Source organism: Drosophila gunungcola, unplaced genomic scaffold (genome assembly GCF_025200985.1).
Source record: "Drosophila gunungcola strain Sukarami unplaced genomic scaffold, Dgunungcola_SK_2 000033F, whole genome shotgun sequence".
NCBI classification, from domain to species: Eukaryota; Metazoa; Arthropoda; class Insecta; order Diptera; family Drosophilidae; genus Drosophila; species Drosophila gunungcola.
This window is the reverse complement of record NW_026453208.1, coordinates 183785-195548: the sequence shown is the minus strand read 5'-3', so window position 1 is coordinate 195548 and position 11764 is coordinate 183785. Positions and strand designations below refer to the sequence as shown.

At 33.3% G+C, this 11764-nt stretch overlaps 1 long non-coding RNA gene across 1 annotated transcript; it reads right to left on the bottom strand.

Annotated features, from left to right (window-relative positions):
- Positions 1-397: 397 nt before the first annotated feature.
- On the bottom strand, positions 398-1090 carry LOC128263955 (uncharacterized). Its single transcript, XR_008268606.1, has 2 exons — positions 634-1090; positions 398-573 (listed from the first exon to the last, which is right to left on the bottom strand). It is a non-coding gene; the product is annotated as an uncharacterized LOC128263955 (long non-coding RNA).
- Between the last annotated feature and the right edge of the window lie 10674 nt (positions 1091-11764).

The window sequence follows — 11764 nt, the reverse complement described above, 5'->3', positions numbered from 1 at the left end:
CCGGGGATCTGATTAGATGTTGGTTATTGATAGTTCCTAGTAAAATAGCTGTAAATAATTGAATTAAAAAATTATTTAAATTTGTTCGCGCCAAAGCGCACATATGTACATATTTCCATTCGCGGTACACCCTCCAAAAATTTCTACAACGATATTTACAATACAGTCCACATACAACAATTCCAATTTCCAAATATAAAAAGTTCCAAGTTCCCACAAACACACATATCCTTACATCCATACATACACACATACAATCCTGATGCATGCCTTTAAATGCAGTGCTGCCAGATTTTGAGAGATAAAATAAGCTAGATTGAAGAAAAAAATAAGCTAGAATGAGCTAAAAATTAAAAAAATTAAGCTAAAAATAAGCTAACCATGGAAAACATTAAAGTAGTTGATTTTTTACTTTTATTGATATTATATTTATATAGCTATTAGAGCAAAGAAATAATTTCATCGACTTCATCATTCGATTCCATATATTTAGCGGATGAGCTGACTAAAGCGAGGTATTTCGTTGGAAGTATGTAGTCATGGCAACATTTGCCATGACGTCGCAGTCCATATCTATAACATAAAAAAAAATACTTAGTATATTTTAAATAATTTAAAATTTCAAAAACAAACCTTATTCTTAAAATTGCGTTCAAGCTTTTTAAATTCATTTTGTTGCGCAACTTTGTTTTGACCATGTTCATTTGGCTGAATACCCTCTCAACCGCAGCATTCGACCATGGCAGTGAAAGAATGTGCAAAGCAAATAACGCCAGTGCAACCTCCTGCTCCTCTGTTTTTGTGGGCTGTCTACCAAAATGTATTGTATGATTTTGTGCCACGCTTGCAATGCACGCAATATGTTTCTTAGCTTGAGCATGCTGCCGTATCTCAAATAACTTGGCCCCAATCGATACCTTACAAAAGCAGCAGTACGCTTTTGTGGAGTCGGTTGGCCCTTTGCGTAGCCACTGCTTAAATTCTTCAAAATTTAACCACGAATCGCGGAAATTTTGCATGTAAGTCACTTTCGGCATGTTTCTTAAACTACGCAACAACAAACGCAAAACAAACATGTGCAAAATTTCAGTGTGACCGAAACTTCCTAACGATTATTATTAAAATACCAACAAAAAATATGACTTTTGTCCAAATTATCGATAAAAATTACCAAAAATTATAATACAATCGAAAAACAAAAAATTTTTTGTTATAAATTTTTTTAAGCCGAAATTAGCCAAATGAAATTTGAAATAAGCCAGATTTTAAGCTATATGCATTTCAAGTATTTTTCAAGCTATTTCATTTTAAAATATGAAATAAGCTAAAATGGCAACAATGTTTAAATGTACGTACATATTCCCGTCCACTTCAACATATGTACTTAAGCGGAAACGTCACGTACCGTAACGTAACGCAACGTAACAACGGTGACGCACATACTTCCATTCGCAGTACACCTTACAAAAATTTCGACAGCGACATTTACAATACAGTCCACGCATATTCAATTCACACAAGTTCAACTAAAAACAAAAAGGGAAGATTTTCAGCGTAACTTTAACAAATAAATAAAGGGTGAATCTAACCTATTTCCACCGAACACAAATGGAGTTGTACAATTTTAAATTATTATTATTATCAAAAGTATCTCATTATAACCTGAATCCACCAACCCATCTCCAGCGATACGCCTTTCCTACATATGTATGCAAGCTAACCACCCCATGAACCCAGGGCCCTTATGTCATTTATAAAAACTTTTTCCAACTCCAATCTTAGCGATCTTTGCATTTGTCTTTGCCTTTGGCTTTAAGGTCAGCTCTTGGTTCCTCTGCCAAGATAAACAATTCAAAATGATAATATCTTTGCCTTTGGCTTTGAGGTCCGCTCTTAGTTCCCCAGCTGAGATAAACATTTCAATCTTAAAGTAAAAATAAGCTTCCATTTGGAGCCAAATCAAATGCACATTTTCTATTCCAAGCCCAAATAATTTGCATAATTGAATTTTACAATTGAATGCGACTTTCGCATCATAAGCTTTTACTTAAAACAAAAAATACTACTTGAAGATCCAGAAAACTCGTCTGGCCGAGGGTATTTGAATTAGATTTAAGATTTGATCGGCAGTCGAATTTTGACCCGAGCAGAGATCAGTATAAGTTTTAATTTAATTAAAAAGTGTCTTGTGTGAAATAGTTTAAATAAAGGTTTAACATTATATATTTTTTGGAAATAAAAGTTATATTTTTTTCTATAAATTTCCGGAGAAACATTTAATTGGCGCTCAATGTCAGTTATTTTATCTAGCTCATTTAGGTTCCCGAAATATTCTGAAGAAATTGGTTGATCGGACAAATTATAAAAATCAAATACATATGGGGGTATTGATTTGTCGGACACAAATCGGTAAATTCCTTGAAAGTCTTTGATTTACAACAGCGGTTACAAGGCAGTTAGTTCTGGGAGGTTTGGTTGGCCTTGAGAAGCTGTTGGAGGAGGAGGGGGTAAATAGCCGGGGATCTGATTAGATGTTGGTTATTGATAGTTCCTAGTAAAATAGCTGTAAATAATTGAATTAAAAAATTATTTAAATTTGTTCGCGCCAAAGCGCACATATGTACATATTTCCATTCGCGGTACACCCTCCAAAAATTTCTACAACGATATTTACAATACAGTCCACATACAACAATTCCAATTTCCAAATATAAAAAGTTCCAAGTTCCCACAAACACACATATCCTTACATCCATACATACACACATACAATCCTGATGCATGCCTTTAAATGCAGTGCTGCCAGATTTTGAGAGATAAAATAAGCTAGATTGAAGAAAAAAATAAGCTAGAATGAGCTAAAAATTAAAAAAATTAAGCTAAAAATAAGCTAACCATGGAAAACATTAAAGTAGTTGATTTTTTACTTTTATTGATATTATATTTATATAGCTATTAGAGCAAAGAAATAATTTCATCGACTTCATCATTCGATTCCATATATTTAGCGGATGAGCTGACTAAAGCGAGGTATTTCGTTGGAAGTATGTAGTCATGGCAACATTTGCCATGAGATAAACATTTCAATCTTAAAGTAAAAATAAGCTTCCATTTGGAGCCAAATCAAATGCACATTTTCTATTCCAAGCCCAAATAATTTGCATAATTGAATTTTACAATTGAATGCGACTTTCGCATCATAAGCTTTTACTTAAAACAAAAAAATACTACTTGAAGATCCAGAAAACTCGTCTGGCCGAGGGTATTTGAATTAGATTTAAGATTTGATCGGCAGTCGAATTTTGACCCGAGCAGAGATCAGTATAAGTTTTAATTTAATTAAAAAGTGTCTTGTGTGAAATAGTTTAAATAAAGGTTTAACATTATATATTTTTTGGAAATAAAAGTTATATTTTTTTCTATAAATTTCCGGAGAAACATTTAATTGGCGCTCAAAGTGGGGCGATGTCATTAAAAGTTCGTTATATAATCTATAATAACCCGTTAATTAAAAAAAAACGCAACTCGCGCCGCCAGAAACCCCAACAGTTTTTAGTGGAAAAAATTTTAAAAAATCCATCACCCATCGACGACACCTAATATTGAGACAGTGATCGTTGTCCAAAAATTAAATAAAATCAACTGATGTAATAATCCATTTAAATAAATTATAAAGGTGGACCGAAAAAATTATTATTAACACAAAAACTCAATATAAAAACCAAACATAATATGCAGTGAAAGAAACAAATAAAAAATCAAGGAAAATCAGAACACAAAATAAAAACCAAACTAAAATACAGTGAGAGTAGAAAATAAATCAGATAAATAAAGATTTAATGAACAAAAAATACATAAAAAAAGTGAATAAAAAGGAACTAATAAAATTTAATATAAATTAAAAAGAAAAAAATATAACCAAAAAAAAAAAAATGGATTATTAAATGGAATCATTCAAATAAATTATAAAGAAGGAAGGAAGGGCTGGAGGGCAAACTCAAAATTACAACAATTAAATAAACTTTAGAAGGAAGGAAGGGTTGAAGAGCAATCGCTCGGTAAAATCAACACGACAACAAAACGTTCAAAGACCAACTCAACCATATAATTAACAAAACCAGACTTACACTCCACAAATTAAAAACAGTATCGAAGCTACTGTTCAGACGAACACTGATAAATATTATGTCTAAGATTTAATGAGCTCTGCACATGTCATGTAGAACTGTGTTATTCGATCAAGAGCCATAATTTACGATCTGGGACCCGACAAGGGTTCAGTTTTTCAAATACACTTGTAATCTGTAACAGCAGGCCACTTGAGCTATCTAATATTATCGCTCCCAGATGTGCCTTCACCGAGAGTACTTGTGCGGGGGGCAAAATAAATAACTCCCCCGCCCAGACTAAAAGATTAGGTCTTTGCGTAGACCATAACTAAGATTAGAATACGATTTTCACATAAGTTTCTTGTCAAAAAGTTTTAAATAAAATGAAACAGTTTCAATACAGAACTCAAACAAAAAGGTTGTATTTATTTACTATCCTTAACATTTTGGTCATTCGAGCAACTCTACAGTTTTCCCCCACCAGTGGTAAGAGACTTAGAGGAAAGCAAGCACCTTAATTGACTCTTGTTTTCCCCTTTATGGTAAGAAACAGAGTATAAATTTAAAAGCAAAAGGACAAATAAGAGTCCTTATTGTTTAAAGCAATTTTCAAAAATAATAAAAAAAAAAAATAAAAAAAAATTTTTGTGAAATTGTGGTCGAGAAATCGGCAAGTTAAATTAAAAAAAAAAAATATAATAAATTGTCATCGAACAATTTTATTTTTAAGCGTTTTTCGTAGCCTTACAACAAAAAAAAAAAAGTGATTAATTTAAATCAGGCGTATTCGAGGCCACACATCAAAAAAATGCAAAAAAAAAAAAAAAAAAAAGTATATATATATTTAAACTATCAGTGACAAAAAACAAATATTAAAGCTAAAAAAAAAACCCAATATTAACTGTTCAAAAATAAATAAATAAAAAGATTTTAAAAAAAAAAAACTCAAATCATCTTTAAAAACAACAACGAAGACCCTCAAAGAGACGACAACTGAAGGAAGGCCAGCAGGATCAACAACAGGAGCGGCAACAGAGACAAGGACAACGGGAGCAGCAGCAACAACGACCATCAGCAACAACAGCCGCAACAACAAGCGCATCAGCAACGACAGCATCAGCTAAAACAGCTACAACGGCGACAACGGCAGTGACGACAACAAAGACACCAGCTAAGTTAATCTTAAAATTTATTTTTATTTATTTTTATTTATTTAAGAAAAGATAAATCCGTTCAGACGCTCTCGAGTTTTAGCAAAACTAACGAACAGCAATTTATTTTTATATATATACATATACAAAACTAAATCCAAAACCATGTTGTCCGCTGAAACTATTGCCTTAATAAAAAGGCAAGTAGAAATTACAAAACTAATTCATACCCTTAGTCTATCATTCGAATATTTGAAACAGTTTGAGGAATTAAGGTCCGAATGTGTTGAAAATCATTCGGTTTTGGTTCAAATTGGAGTAGTCGATCATGACTACTTCAAGAAGAACCATTATGAGAAAATGATGTTAGATCTCTCAAATATAAAAGATAGGATAAATAGGGTTTTAAACAAAGCTGACGAAGTTGACTTAGAGGCCAGTAGTTCTAAAGTTGTCAATAAATTAGATAGGGCAATAGTACAGGTACGAGAATACTTAAAAAAAACTTTTGAAGACATTAAGATAGATAATGTTTCAACTTTTGAGATTAGAGTCCAGAAATTAGAATTTTATTGGACAAAAATAGTAGGTCTAAAACAAGTCGACCAAGTAGATGTCACTGATAGGGGTTATGACGAGGAGTTGAACGAGTTAGAGTTCGACATCTCGTCAATAACCAACACAATGAAAAAAAAAATCGAACAAATAGTGCCCGGAAAGGTTAACGTTGGAAATCATAAAATTGATGATTTGCCAACGTTACCTAAAATTCAGGTACCCACGTTCTATGGAGATTCCAAAGACTGGGACCTGTTTTATGAGTTGTTTAATGAACTCATTTATTTAAGAGAGGATCTAAGTCCTTCTTTTAAGTTCAGTTACCTTAAGAGCTCACTTAAGGGAGAAGCCAGAAATGTGGTTTCTCACTTATTGTTGGGATCTGGGGAGAATTATGAGGCCGCTTGGGAGTTATTAACCAAGCGGTACGAAAATAAAAGGAAAATTTTTTTCGATCAATTAAACCGCCTTCTGGATCTTCAAATCGTAAATGTTGATTCAGTTAGGCAACTAAAAATATTTATTGACACGATTAACGAGTCAATACATATGATAAAATTGAAGGCACAAATTTCTGATGAAGTGGATATTATGTTTGCACACATAATAATTAGGAAGTTTAACAAAGAAGCTCTCCAACTATGTGAGAGCCATGTTAAAAAAACTAAAGAGATTCAAGCGTTATCGGACGTCATTGAATTTTTAGAGCAACGGCTAAGTTCGATAAGCTCAGTTCAGGATGAAAAGCCTGTAAAATAAATGTATAGTAGCAATATAAAAGAATTAGCTACTAATAATTGTCCCATATGTAAAATTTCGGGACATTTTATATTCCAGTGTCAGAAATTTAAGGCTTTAAATCCATCAGAAAGGATGGAAAAAGTAAAAAATGCCCATTTGTGTTTCAAATGTCTGAAACACTCATTTAATAAAAAATGTCAAAGCGACATTTCATGTTCTATTTGCAAGAAAAATCACCACAGCATGCTACATATAAATTATAACGTTAACCAAAAATTAGAAAAGGTTAACACTTGCAGGACATCCCAACAGGCGTTGCTTGCTACAGCACGCGTTCAAATAAAATCCTCGAATGGAGGGTTTGAAAATTTCAGAGCTTTGATTGACAGTGGTTCTCAAAGCACCATAATTTCTGAAGAATCTGTGCAGATTCTAAAATTACAAAAAATTCGATCTCAAACAGAGATCAGTGGAGTATCCTCCACAGGAAAGTGCATCTCGAAGCACAAAATTCATCTTTCAATTAAATGTAATGCTTCCCAAAAAATTTTAAAAGTTGAAGCATTAGTACTCCCAAAACTTATGAGGGCTCTCCCAGCCCACAAAGTTAATGTTGACAAAACGAAATGGGAAAAATATAATTTGGCCGACCCCGACTTTAATAAGCCGGGGCGTGTAGATCTAATTATTGGAGCAAATCTATATACTGACATTCTACAGAGTGGAGTGGTCAAAATAAATGGCCTCCTCGGCCAAAAAAACCGATTTCGGGTGGATTATCTCTGGATGTAAAAAATCAAAGGGACAGAAGGCAATTGTAGCAACCACCATAGAATTAAAATGGAGAAAATGGGAATATGTGGTATCCGCGGATGTTGAAAAAATGTATCGTCAAATAAAGATTGATGATGAGGATCAGCAATACCAGTACATTTTATGGAGAAACTCTCCAGACGAAAAAATAAAAAATTATAAATTGACAACAGTCACATATGGTACTGCATCCGCACCATATTTAGCTACCAGAGTTCTGGTAGATATTGCTGATAAATGTAAAAATAAATATTTGAGTGAAATAATTAGGAATGATTTCTATATGGATGACCTAATGACTGGGGCTGATTCTGTGGAAGATGCCAACAATTTGATTAAACTAATCTCACAGGAACTACAAAAGGTAGGATTTAATTTAAGGAAATGGATTTCCAACAAATTTAAAGTAACTCAAACTGTTGAGAACACAGGAGATAACAAAATGCTAGCTATTACGGAAAATGAAAGCGTTAAAACTCTTGGGCTTCAATGGGAACCCCAAAAAGATTTATTTAAATTTAAAGTAAATTGCGGGGAATCCAAAAAGACTAACAAAAGGGTAGTGTTATCGACATTATCAAAAATTTATGATCCCCTAGGATGGCTGGCTCCTGTCACTGTTTTAGGGAAGCTTTTTATTCAAAAATTATGGATAAATAAAAGTGAGTGGGATCAGGAGTTATCCAAGGAAGACAAAGATTATTGGGAAAATTATAAAGAAAGTTTGTTATCTTTAGAAAAGATTCGAATCCCAAGATGGATAAGTTCCAAGAACTGTTTGGGGATACAACTTCATGGATTTGCGGACGCTTCCGAAAAGGCATATGCAGCCGTAGTATATGCTAAGGTAGGAAATTCTGTGAATATAATAGCCAGCAAAAGTAAGGTCAATCCAATTAAAAATAGAAAAACTATTCCCAAACTAGAGTTATGTGCAGCTCATTTTCTTGGTGGATTGATCAAAAGAATTAATGAATCCATGGATAATACAGTGGAAATCTACGCTTGGAGTGATTCCACTATCACTTTAGCATGGATAAACAATGGAGATAGCAAGGGCAAGTTTATTAGACGAAGAACAGATGACATTCGTAAACTGAAGAATACCGAATGGAATCATGTGAAGTCTGAAGAAAATCCTGCAGATTTAGCATCAAGGGGAATTAGTTCTAGCCAATTGGTTAACTGTGATCTTTGGTGGAAAGGTCCGAAGTGGTTATCTGAGCCAAAGGAGCAATGGCCTCACCAGGAATCCACAGGAGAAATTGTTTTGATAAATTCCATTTTAAATAATAAAACCGATAATCCTATTTATAATTTACTGGAGAGGTTTTCCAGTATTGAAAAGATTATACGAGTAATAGTATACATAAATAGATTCATTCAAATCAAAATAAAAAAGGAATCCTATCCTTCCTTCCTATCTGTAAAAGAGTTAAAACTAGCTGAAAAGATTGTTATAAGAAAGCAACAAGAATATCAATTCAGCCAAGAAATAAAGTGCCTAAAAACAAATAAGGAAATTAAGACAAATAATAGGATATTGTCGTTAAACCCGTTTTTAGATAATGATGGTATTCTGCGAGTGGGAGGAAGACTAGAAAACTCAGGTGCAGAATTTAAAGTTAAGCACCCAATAATCTTGGACAAATGCCATTTAACTAACTTGTTGATAAAAAATGCTCATAATGAAACTTTGCATGGAGGAATAAACCTAATGCGAAATTATATCCAAAGAAAGTATTGGATTTTTGGGTTAAAAAATTCATTAAAAAAGTATTTAAAAGAATGTGTCAAGTGTGCGAGATACAAACAAAACACAGCTCAACAAATAAGGGGAAACCTGCCTAGATATAGAGTTACGATGTCGTACCCATTTTTTAATACTGGAATAGATTACGCAGGTCCTTATTTCGTTAAATGTTCCAAGAATCGTGGACTAAAGACGTATAAGGGATACATTGCCGTATTTGTTTGTATGGCCACCAAAGCCATACATCTAGAAATGGTAAGTGATTTAACCTCGGAAGCATTTCTAGCAGCACTCAGAAGATTTATTGCTAGAAGAGGTAAATGTGCTAACATTTATTCGGATAACGGAACTAATTTCGTAGGAGCCTCAAGAAAATTAGATCAAGATTTAGAAAAAGCAATCAAGGAAAATACAATGATTGCCGCGCAGCTCGAAAAAGATAAAATTGATTGGCATTTTATCCCCCCGGCAGGACCTCACTTCGGAGGTATTTGGGAAGCTGGAGTTAAATCCATGAAATACCATCTGAAACGGGTAATCGGGGAAAATAGTCTGACATACGAAGAAATGTCAACACTTTTATGTCAGATAGAAGCATGCTTAAATTCAAGACCATTGTATACCTATGAAAATGAAATTGATCAAGATGAAGTCCTAACACCAGGACACTTCTTGATTGGTAGATCACCGCTAGAAATAGTTGAACCAATTGAAAATGAGAGAATTGGGAATTTAGACAGGTGGAAACTAATCCAGAAAATTAAAAGAGATTTCTGGGTTAAGTGGAAAGAGGAGTATTTACATACTCTGCAACAGAGGCACAAGTGGAAGAGAGACAGTCCTAATATAGAAGAGGGACAAATTGTGTTATTAAAAGATGAGAATAGTCATCCAGCCAGATGGCCAATAGGCAAAGTAGAAAGGATCCACAAGGGCAAAGATGAAAAGGTCAGAGTGGTAGAAATAAAAATAAAAGATGGATTTGTAACTAGACCAATCACTAAAATTTTTCCTTTAGAAGGAATTAAGTCTGTGGACAAAGTTGAATCTGACCCTGAAGAAACAAAACCTGAAAGACGAACAAGAGGTACATCGACAATATCGAAACTTTCTTTTATAATGGCTTTGTTATTATGTATATTGTGTCAATTCTCTTACGCTTCAGCTAAAGTTGATCAGCCAAAATATGCAATTGATAAAATAAACAAAACTTGGGCTAGATCCAATGGGTGACGTAGAGATTGTAGCCTTCTCTTGGAATTTAATTATATTTTATAATATGGACGTTTATTTCGAGATGATTAAAAAAGGTAAAGATTTAATCCCAAAAATGAGAGTAATTTGCGAAAGGCTTCTTAGTTTTGAGGATCAGTGTCTTTTAGTTCTCAATAACACAGAAAGGCAGATCTCAGACTTAGAAGAAAATAATAAACTTTTTATGGCTCAGGGGAAATCAAGAAATAAACGAGCTCCGTTTGGATTTATGGGATCGCTTTATCACATTTTATTTGGGATAATGGATGAAGACGACAGGATACAAATGGAGGACATGAAAAACTTATTAAGCAATCAACAATCTTAATGAGTTAAGTAGGAAACAAGCTTCCTTAGTTGATTCTACGACTAATGTTTTGAAAAGAACGACTGAAGAAGTTAATTTAAACTTTAAAGGAATGAATAAAAGAATTGAGAACATGACGGCGGTATTGCAGGAATCTTATTATGTGTACAAGGAGTCCATCAATTTCTTCATGATAACAAAACAATTAAGTAACATTATAGATGAATGCGAAAAGATTCAATCCGGAGTCATAAGCCTGTTAATTGACATCAATCATGGTCGACTTAATACTAATATATTGAAACCTAGTCAGTTGAAAAGTGAAAGTGTCAAAGATGGCAATTTAATAAAAGGGTTTGTGAAGGAAGTTGGCCTTGGAGTAGTGCTAACGATAATAGTTGTGAGCTTAAGCCTCTCAAACCAAATAAGCAATCAGATTGCAAATATAAATCAGTGATTGAGAGTAAATCATATTGGGTCGAGTTAGAAAGGAAGAGCAGTTTGCTTTTTAAGGTTCAGAACCATTCAAAGGCTAGAATTCAGTGCAGCAACTCGAAAATAGAAATAGTGGATTTACCTGAGCAAGGAATATTAACGCTAAGGTCAGATTGTACTGCTCGAACTGAACAGTATTCAGCTAGAAGATCAGGGAACACTTTCTGTGTCTTATATTGGAGAGGTTAATTATGTACCGAAGATAGTTTGGAACCAGCTCGATTTGCCCTTAATAAATCATACTGATGAAATCAATCGATTAACACAAGAAATACAATATTTAAAGACTCACAAGTTAGAATTAAAGGAATTAGACTTCCATTATGTAACTGGGCATGCTTCTTTAATTTTGGCAATTATTATAATACTTGTATTAACTGTATATTTTATAAGAAAAATAAATGTACGAAGGCAATAACAAGCCATTGCCATACCAAACGGTATAATTAATATTTAATCAATTTATGTTATAAATAAATTGTGTTAAAGAATGTTTTGATTAAAAATAAATAAATTAAAGATTCAAATTTTGTTATCCTAAAACATAAGTCATTACAAGCCGTGCAAGGTGTTAAATTTATAA